Consider the following 10,322-nt stretch of genomic DNA (forward strand, 5'->3'; position numbering starts at 1 on the left):
GACTAGGTCTGCGGACTGAGTTCTCGGACTTGCGTCACACAAACGAGTTTCGAAAATCCCAGCAGAAATTCTCCGGTTTGAGAACTTCATGCAGTTCGCGGACTGAGTTCGCGGACTGGGTTCGCTGACTTGGCAAGCCAATTCCAAAATCCTACCGAACATACTTGCTCAACAAAGTTCAAAGAACTTCGGATCAAGGGTTATGTAATATACTCTCATTTCAATCATTGAGACTTTCTCTTAGAATGCTATCCCAACCGTTATTCACGGATTGTCTTCACGTCGGAGCAATTCTCAACTTAGTGATTGAAAGATGAAGATAAACTTGGCTAAAGCGAAAAGCTTCACCAACACACATACTTCGAGAAAAATATAAGCATTGAATAATCAACTCGAAATAATAGTGTGTTTGATCTAGTCTATAAAGCATACGAATTTTGTCTCATAAGAAGTAGGAGATAGAATAGATAGACTTATGAGTGACAGATAAGTTCAAGTCTTCACATACCTTTTTGTTGATGAAGTTCCACGGTTCCTTGGTGTAGATCTTCGTCGTTGTTGTTGAATCGCCATGAAGTCCTTGAGCTCACCCACACTTTTTCTATCCTATTCCGAGACTTGCTAGTAGGCTAGATATCAAGACTATACAGTTTTGATCACTAACATTGACAAACATGCTTGATATAGCAACGCATGCGAGGTCGACCGAGCTATGCTCTAACAATCTCCCCCTTTGTCAATTTTAGTTACAAAACTATTAATACATATGGAATAAAAAAAAGGTAATCTTTAGTGGATCCTATTCCATAGTATAGTCTTTAACATTCCTTGAAATTTTCGTCCTTTCCAAGTACTCCAATGATTCCAAAGGTTGTAAGTTCAGCATCATCGTTGTTGAAGATTCATAGCACAATAACGAGAGAAATTGAGATTCTCAATCATTATTAACAGTGTCATAGTATTACTATGAATGTCAAAGTCCAATTGCATCACAACTTTAACAATAGTACTATGGTGATATGTATCACTCCCCCTTAGTCGATACCTATCTCGATCATGGAAACCACTCCCCCTTACACAATGATCCGAAAACCATATGTATTATGTAGTGTGAATTACAATATTTCTCCCCCTTTTTGTCAATAAAATTTTCAAAGGTAAATAGCGGGTTCATAATGAAATTCCCACGAGAGACAATGCACAACCAAAAGAGAAGACACACATCATCTTAAATTTAGATGCAATCTTATAGCCGAAGCTAACATCATTCATCAAGGAGTTTTAAGATACAAGATAACCCCTATAAAATTCCACAGCCGCACTCCCCGCAAGATATTACCATTAAGCACAAGTTCAAAAGAACTCTCCCCCATAATATGTCATTCCCAAGAGAGAACAACAAAAGAGACCTTAATTTCAAGAGAAAAGAAGGATTTCTTTGGACACCAAAAATCAAAAAGATGATCTTTTATATCCAAAATACAACCAAATTAACCACAAGTAAGCCCATGATTAATTTAATTGCCAAGAGCAATTAAATCAAAACCACAAAAGTGATCAATTTAATTGAGCATGCTCAACACAAGTAAACTAACGGAGCAACGAGCTACGTCTAAGTTAATCAAACGGAGATAACCAACTTAATCGTTCAAAGTACTCAACATTTGGAGAACCTTACGGAATACATGACTACAATAACCACAAGAGAGCATGATTACTATAGTCTTTCAAATACTCAACACAAGAAATTGTGGAATATTTGAAACATCAACTAGATTAACTACAAGAGGACCTATAATTAATCTAATTGGATAACCAACAACCAAATTAATCACCGAAGTAATCAATTTAATTATTTTGGGATCAACATAAGAGATTATGGAACCCCGATTAAGGTATCAAATGATTGACACACCTAACCGTACATTACTCAACATAAGTAAGAAGAAAAGAAGACTTATGGAGTACAAAACTAAATAACCAAACTAGTCGATTAATTTAGTTTCATATGCTTAACATATAGCATCTCATGGAACAATCAACCAAGCCAAGATTAATCGACTTAGTTGTAAGGTGCTCAACATAAGACACACAATGGAGCCTTCACGGTTTTTATAAAATAAACAATTAAGTTCAAAACCGTTGATATACAAGGATCAATTCTATATTTGCATCACAAAGTGACATAATAGACTTTATCCTTGCCAAAACAAACGACCACATCTTATTTTCCATCAAACATATGATTTCATAGGGTTTGCGTTTGTCATTGTCAAAAGTCGATTCGTTCTTAAACCATGAAACCGATCATGAACGACTTTACTTTTGACAAAAATATGGGATCTTCAAGTTCACGGACGTAACCAATACATATCCCATAACAATATTACAATAAAAGAAACCAAACATAATATTGCAATAAACAATCATCCTCAAAATATTTTTAGAATTTTATAACCAAAACCTAAAAAAAAATAAACATAAGAGAATGAAACAACCAATAGCTATGTGTAGTCACAATCTTGGCTATCAACACTAGTTATTCTTCATTAAACTTAAAAGAAGACTTCCTAGGCTTTAATTTCTTTGAGATATTCAATATCATTCCAAAAATCCGTATCATCAACGGCCATAGGTACATAGGGTTCGCGAAGATAAGAATTAATATCATCAGCCTATCTGGGTTGATGATATCGTGCAAGAGCTCTCTGTAACTCCAAAGACCTTGAAACATACGCTTTAATTTCGCGAATCTCCCTTCTGACTTCCTTTAACTCATCAAGAACATCGGAATACTTCTGAGAATTAGAAGGAACAGTCTTTTCCTTTCTTGTTCTTTTTCTTTTCAAAGGCCTAGAAATAGGAAATCTCCCTTTTTCCTTGTTGATTGCATTGACAATCGTATTGACATCCTCCATAGACATCATCTTGAGAACAATTATTACCAACTGATTTTTGTAGATGGAATTCACAATCTCACGAAGAAGTCTAAATATATAGGAATGTCAAGAAGGAAAAAGGAATGTAGGGTTCGGAACCTATAGACAGGTTCGTGGTCGGCAACTCAAAAACCCTAAAAAGAGTAGAATTGTCGATAAAGACCCTTTCTTTTATTTGATAGACAGAAAAGCAAAACCTAAGAAAAGAAACAACTTTCCCTACAGCTTGTTCATATCAATCTTGTCTCTTTTCACAGGCATGAGATAAGATTGATCAACACAATTAGTTTGTGTTGTGGTGAACGACAATTTGTCCACCTTTTTCCCCAGGAGAGGAGATGACAGACTTCTGTCTATCAAAACGACTAGACCTTGTTTTCTTCTCCGATGGTCTAGCTTTGGAAACCGGCTTCTTAAACAAAGATAAAATTTTACATACCTCAGCAGTCTTCTCAGCGAGTTTAATATTTCTTGCTAGATGATTAGCTCTTCGTTGAAGCTTGTTGGCGTGCCTTACTTGATGTTTGTACTTGTAACACCTTGAAATTTCGTGACCCCTCATCGAACAAAACGAGCACGTCAAACTAGGATAATAATCAGGCATCTGCGATGCAACAGCATCTAGGCACAAAGTAGATCCTGAAAAATCACGACTAGGGTTTCCAAACGATTCTTCCAGCTTGATTGAAACTTCTTCTTTCCCGAACCCATCAAGGTTTATATATGTATTGCTGCAAGTATCAAAATCGATGTTCTCACAATGAAGTCCTACACTTGATTTCCTGTCTTTATCAGAATCATAAATATCTGACATCTCGTCAAGTGTTACAGCCAGACCTTTGTTCCCAGTGTATTTTCTATGATTACGCATTCGTTAGCGAAATTGCCAAAACCTTTACACTTAAAGCACTGAGGCATATCCTCGTCGGCGTCCCTGTTTTTAGGAGGTACGCGTCCGTGAGGTTTATCTGATGACTTGGGCCTGTCTCTCGAGAACCGTTTACTTCTCTTCAATAGAAGATCCCTAAACTGTCTTGTGATCAGGGAGACTGATTTGTCAAGATCTTCATCTGAAAAATCATCCTCAGACTGATCATCCTCAGAGACATGAACACTCTTACTTCTGGACAGTAATTTAGTGTTCTTCTGTGCTTTAAAGGCAACATCCTTTCCGACTTTAGATGTATGCTCATGGTCAAAGATCATCAGCTTCGCAACCAAGGTATTTCTGGAAAGAGTATTAAGGTTATTTCCTTCTACGATGGCATGCTTCTTAGACTCGTATTTAGATGGCAGCGATATGAGAATTTCCATCATAATGTCCTTTTCAGGAATAGTCTTACCCAATGCAAAAGATGCATTAACAATTTCAGACACTTTGTGATTAAACTCATCAAATGTTTCTTCATCTGCCATACGAAGGTTCTCCCATTCGGAATTGAGGTTTTGAAGCCTGGCTTCCTTTTCATTGGAGTTTCCTTCAAATACGGATTCTAAGATATCCCAAGCATCTTTCGACCTAGTGCAAGTAGACACATGGTGTTGAAGACTTGGGGCAATGGCATGTATGATAGCATTCAACCCTTCAGAATTCTGCTTTGTGGCAAGAATCTCAGCAGGAGTGTATAAACCAATATTTTTGGGAACGGTTTCTTCACCTTCTACAACAACGGGTGCATCATAGCCATTGACACACAAATACCCATGATTGAAAATCACGCGATTGAAGAAAAGCTCGCATAGAAATTTTCCACCATAAATGATTGGAGCCATCGAAGACTGGTGGTACGTTAATAGAGGCATCACCTTTGTCCATACAGTCAGATCGCTACAAACACAGACTTATTAGGTCTTAAACGTGTTTGCCTGCTCTGATACCAATTGAAAAAGCGGGGGTCTAACAACACCACCCAATATTTCGATTAGCAATCTGAACGGACAATCTCCGAAACACTCTACTAGAGAATCAACTAGACATTCAGACTCAATCTAGAATATAGTGTCTCAAGGAGTTGATATCTCTATCTCTCAATATAATCTTACTCAAGCAAACAGCGAGTCTCGATTAAAGAAAGATAACTTGGACGGTACCAAAGACCAATGTCCAAGTGTTAATCAATGAAACCATCAATCATAAGATTGGATCTCCAATTGATTAACAACGCACAACCTGTATTATTTCAATTATATAAACAAATATAATGCGGAAAAGAAATAACACAGACACCAGAAATTTTGTTAACGAGGAAACCGCAAATGCAGAAAACCCCCGGGACCTAGTCCAGATTAGGTACACACTGTATTAAGCCGCTACAGACACTAGCCTACTCCCAATTAACTTCGGACTGATCTATAGTTGAACCCCTACCAGTCTCCCACTGATACAAGGTACAATTGCACCCCTGCGCCTCTTATCCCAGCAGGATACTACGCACTTGATTCCCTTTGCTGATCTGACCCACAACAAAGAGTTGCTACGACCCAAAACCGCAGGCTTTGACAATAAACAAATCTGTCTCACACATACAAGTCTATCAAAGGGTAAATCTGTCTCCCACAGATAAACCCTAACTTTTGTTTTGTTTTTCGATAATTCTATCAAGGTATATTCAAGGAACCAATTGATAAATCCGGTCTTATATTCCCGAAGAACAGCCTAGATAAATCAATCACCTCTCAATACTCGATTTCTGAATACACAAGAAGAATACTAAGGGTTCACGAACAGTTAGACGAAGATGTTCGTGAATACTTTATCTTACCTGTCGGAGAAACAAGTTCTCGAGCAAATCAGAAACAATTGTACTCTTAACGATAGAAACATAAGATCAGATCACCCAACTACGATAAAATTAGTATCGGTCTGGCTTCACAATCCCAATGAAGTCTTTAAGTCGTTAATCCGAGTTTGAAGAAGAAACTCAAGGATTAATTGAGATCGACTCTAACTTTGAAGAAAACTAGTATCACACAAGAAAGGTGTGTGGGGATTAGTTTTCCTCAACCTAGACGTCCCCTATTTATAGCCTTTCAAATCAGGGTTTTTACTTAAGAATTAAGCAAACAATATCAACCACTGATTTAGATCCAAGCCAATATCTCTCAACCGTTAGATCGAAAGACAAAGCTTGTCAAACACACTCGTGTACGTTTTCCAGGTTTGTGAAAACCGGCCCAAACACTCATATACATGTTGGTTCAATATAACAACCAAAAGGAAACCATATGAGCTTCACATATTAACCATGTTCCTCATCCATCATAACTAGTCCACTTGACTCAAACGAACTAGTTAGAGAGACATTCAATTGTTATGAGATCTTATGAAACTTCACAAGACATAATTGAACTCTAGATGATATCGACTCGATTAGAATCGGCTCAATGAACATTATAGCCACGGTTTGCATAAAGCATTCCTTAGTAATTTAATATTATGTTCAGAGAAAATCATCTTAGATTACAACCACTCAAGTTCACAAACAAGTTCGCGGACTTAAGCATTCAGTTTGAGTTTTCCAAAACTCAGCAGAAATTCTCGGTCGAGAACTTCCGCCAGTTCGCGGACTAGGTCTGCGGACTGAGTTCGCGTAATTGCGTCACACAAACGAGCTTCGAAAACCCCAGCAGAAATTCTCGGGTTTGAGAACTTCGCGGACTGGGTTCGCGGACTTGGCAAGCCAATTCCACAATCCTACCGAAGATACTTGCTCAACAAAGTTCAAATAACTTCGGATCAAGGGTTATGTAATATACTCTCATTTCAATCATTGAGACTTTCTCTTAGAACGCTATCCCAACCGTTATTCACAGATTGTCTTCACGTCGGAGAAATTCTCAACTTAGTGATTGAAAGATGAAGATAAACTTGTCTAAATCGAAAAGCTTCACCAACACACATACTTCGAGAAAAATATAATCATTGAATACTCATCTCAAAATAGTAGTGTGTTTGATCTAGTCTATAAAGCATACGACTTTTGTCTCATAAGAAGTAGGAGATAGAATAGATAGACTTATGAGTGACAGATAAGTTCAAGTTTTCACATACCTTTTTGTTGATGAAGTCCCACGGTTCCTTGGTATAGATATTCGTCGTTGTCGTTGAATCGCCATGAAGTCCTTGAGCTCACCCACACTTTTCCTATCCTAGTCCGAGACTTGCTAGAAGTCTAGATATCAAGACTATATAGTTTTGATCACTAACATTGACAAACATGCTTGATATAGCAACGCATGCGAGTTCGACCGAGCTATGCTCTAACAATATTACTCGACAATTTTCATATGATCATATTCGGACTTCGTCACGAATGTAAGATGAACTTGGCCGAAGCGAAGTCTTGTCAACACATATTCCGAGAAATATGTAAGCGAGTTAAACTCAGCTCGAAATCTCAAATGTGTATAATAGAAAACTATATCGTAACACGACTTATGTCTCAATATAGGATATACATTAGAAATAGGCTTTCCAAGTGATAGATGGGTTTCAGTCTCACATACCTTTTGTTGATGAAGTTTCACAAGCTTCCCTTAGTAGTTCTTCATCTTCAAATGATGAACGTCGTGAAATCTAAAGCTCAACTACAAAATCTATATCCTAGTCCGAGACATCTAAATAGGCTAGAAATCAAGTAGTTCTTCAACTCTTAAACTACAACATAACCTAACTCAAATACATCTTCATAATAAACCAACTTCATACAAACCAACACCTTCTTGTATCAGCATATTGACTCAACTATGATTGCAAATTGTACCACCTGAAATAACTCATACACAACTGTAATCCCACCACCTACATTTATTTCAACTTCTGTCCAATTCTTCTTGATCAATTTCAATCATCAACACCCTCTATAGTTTACTTAAAATTCTAATTGCTCAATTTCACAGTTAAACCAAAACTAAAACTCCAAAAGATTCGATTCACTTTTAATCTAAACAGAACTCAATCATAAATTATTACTCAATCTTATATAAACAGATTCAAAAGAAAGAAACCCTAAGTTACCTTTTTTCAGTTGTTTCTTTAGAACATCAACCTTTCACAAAAATTATCTTGTTCATCGATTGCAACATCCTCTCATCTGCTATTCCAGTTCCACCATATGAGGTTCATAAGAAATCCCTAAACGAAACCCTAACTTACTGATTTTTCAATTATTATTCTTCTTTGATTCAAATCCTCAAATTGATACTGCAACTTTCATGTTCACATCATAACCTTCAATATCCATCCTTCAGTTTCTCCATAATCATCACCAATCATAACTTCAACAAATCTCAGAAATCCTAATTCTTTGAATCATCACTGAATCCCCTTCAAAACATTAATTAAACACCAATCCGTGATTCTTTATCTATTCATATCTCTATATCATATTTTCATCTTCGGAACAACAATCAAAATCCAAACCCTAATTTCACTTATCCCCTTTTCATATTCTTCCAGGAATAATTCGGCTTTCTTAAATACCACCACCTTCGTCAAATCAATAAATAACCAAGCTTACGATGAATCACTCAACGAACGAACATAAGACTCTGGATTTGAATCCAACAGAGAAGAGAAGAGGAAGAACAGACGAGAAGAAGAAAGAAGAAGAGAGAAGAAGAAAAATAGAAATGATTTTCTGTTCTATTTGGTTTAGGGTGATAAGGCCAACATAATTGCTAAAGGCACCCGATCAAAAGATAAGGGCAGTCAAGTCGGTTCTCTACAAAAAGTCTACTTTTCCCTTCTCACGATTCGAGTGATTTCTTCTTCGTCCGGTATCCGAATGACACATACAAGTAGTCCATCTCGCACAACTTTTCAAGATCTATCTGTATCTAAATTATTGTCAGATTAATTTCTATTAATTAAAATCTATATTAACTAATTGAGTCATTAGTGTCTAATTCGTCTCTTAATGGTTTCTAGATCATCTCTTGACCGGTCTAATAGCGTTGTCGGGATTGAGGGTCCTTACAAACGCGCATATGCTTCAGGAATTCATAAAACATTTAGAGAAATATCAAGGAATAAGTGTCAACAACAACTAGACTCCATGGAGGATACATCTGCACAAAGAAATTGGAATACCCGGGAGAGGATTTTCAATGCCATTAATTGGACAAAGACATATACATTCAGTTTTAGATGTGAGATAATATAATCCTTGGTTAGTTATTTTTTGTTATTAATCCGCATAATAGATTGATTATCAGCATCTTTTTCTATGCTTGAATTGACAGTTGTGGGAACATTTGCTAACTTAGCTTCGGTTGGAAGAATGCTTAATTTGGGGTGGTTGCTTATGTTTTTCACCTTTCTATGATCTTCTTATTTTGTTATATCTTTTAAAGAACCAACTGGTCAAATTGTACGAGATATTACAACTGAAATTTATGCTCTAATTTTTGCTTTTTTTTTTTTTTTTTTTTTTTTTTTTTTTTTGAATTCATGTGTTTTAGGTTACTTTTTTATGGAATAATTTTGTTTATTAATCTCTTGAAGCATGTTGTTATTTGTGATTTTGGAAGTGATTCCTTAAATGTTGTGGGTCTAAATTTAATACTACAAGGTTATCATGCGATTTTAGAGATGGTGACGTTGCTATCTTAAAAATTAGGCATGTAATCTGGATGTTTCATGTTTGTTACTTACTTTTTCCACTTTGAAACATCGATCATCCACCTTTATTATTCTGTAATATAGTTGATGTGTCTGAGTGAGGCTAGTCATGCTTGGATTTATGACATATGAAGTGTACGTGATTATTTTATAAATTTAGTTACATATGAAGTATATACACATTTTTTGTTTCTTATTTCTTTTTCATAAATACCGATATGACATTTATGTTCAATTGCAAATATAAGAATATAAATTTTTAATTATCATAAATCCAAAGTTTATGAACTCAACTTCTTTTAATTAAATATCTTCCAATAAAAATAATACATGAATTTAGGTTTGTCATCCCAAATTTCAATCATAAAATCATTAAATACCTAAAGGGTAGAGTTTCTATCCCTTTAAAAAATTAAACTGACTAAAGATTTCAAAATAAAAAATAAAGTCTAATGTACTTGAAAATAAAGTCTAATGTACTTGACGACGGGCGCGGGTGATCAAAACCAAATTAGTTGATCCCACCATCCCCAGTGCGTAACACGAGTTACATACTAGTTAAAATTAATTACATTAAAAACTCTGAAGATATCTTGCAATTTTGTGAGTGTCAACACATTAGGACCTTTTCCTTTAGACATTATAATCTTGACAACATCGGGTGTAGGTTTTACCATTTTAGGGATCCCCATTCCAGCAATTCTCTGAATATTAAGATCCCTAGATAAAAGTTTAATACAAAATCTAAATAAATATATGTT

This window comes from Papaver somniferum, chromosome 3 (genome assembly GCF_003573695.1).
Source record: "Papaver somniferum cultivar HN1 chromosome 3, ASM357369v1, whole genome shotgun sequence".
In the NCBI taxonomy this organism is placed as follows: Eukaryota; Viridiplantae; Streptophyta; class Magnoliopsida; order Ranunculales; family Papaveraceae; genus Papaver; species Papaver somniferum.